General features: G+C 40.9%; 1 protein-coding gene across 1 annotated transcript in view; it reads left to right on the top strand.

Moving 5' to 3' along the window:
- Window positions 1-357, top strand: part of LOC119582142 — a 10587-nt gene that overhangs the window by 5219 nt on the left and 5011 nt on the right. The gene's annotated exons all lie outside the window — the stretch shown is intronic.

The raw sequence follows: 357 nt of genomic DNA on the forward strand, positions 1-357 counted from the left end.
CCAACAGCAGGAGTGCTATAAAGCCTCGGTCACTCGGGCGTTTTTTCGATATGTTGATAATAATATCCAACTTTCTGACTTCCCCCAACCTCTGAGTTGGCATAATCCTCAACTTCCAGTAACCTTGTTGGCGACTGGGTCAAACGGTATGGATCGCGAGGACCTAATATCCTTTTACAGCAATTGGAGAATAGCAAGAGTCTACAGTCTACTACGAAGTACTCATTTATGCTTGTGATTTAAATCATATAGATGAATTAATCCGACTGAATCCAAGCTCTCCAAAGTAGCTTGCTTGTATTTCTAGCCACAAATACGCTTCGAGAATAAGGAGTGGTTTCACTAATTGCAATAAAT

This window comes from Penaeus monodon, chromosome 15 (assembly GCF_015228065.2).
Source record: "Penaeus monodon isolate SGIC_2016 chromosome 15, NSTDA_Pmon_1, whole genome shotgun sequence".
NCBI lineage: Eukaryota > Metazoa > Arthropoda > Malacostraca > Decapoda > Penaeidae > Penaeus > Penaeus monodon.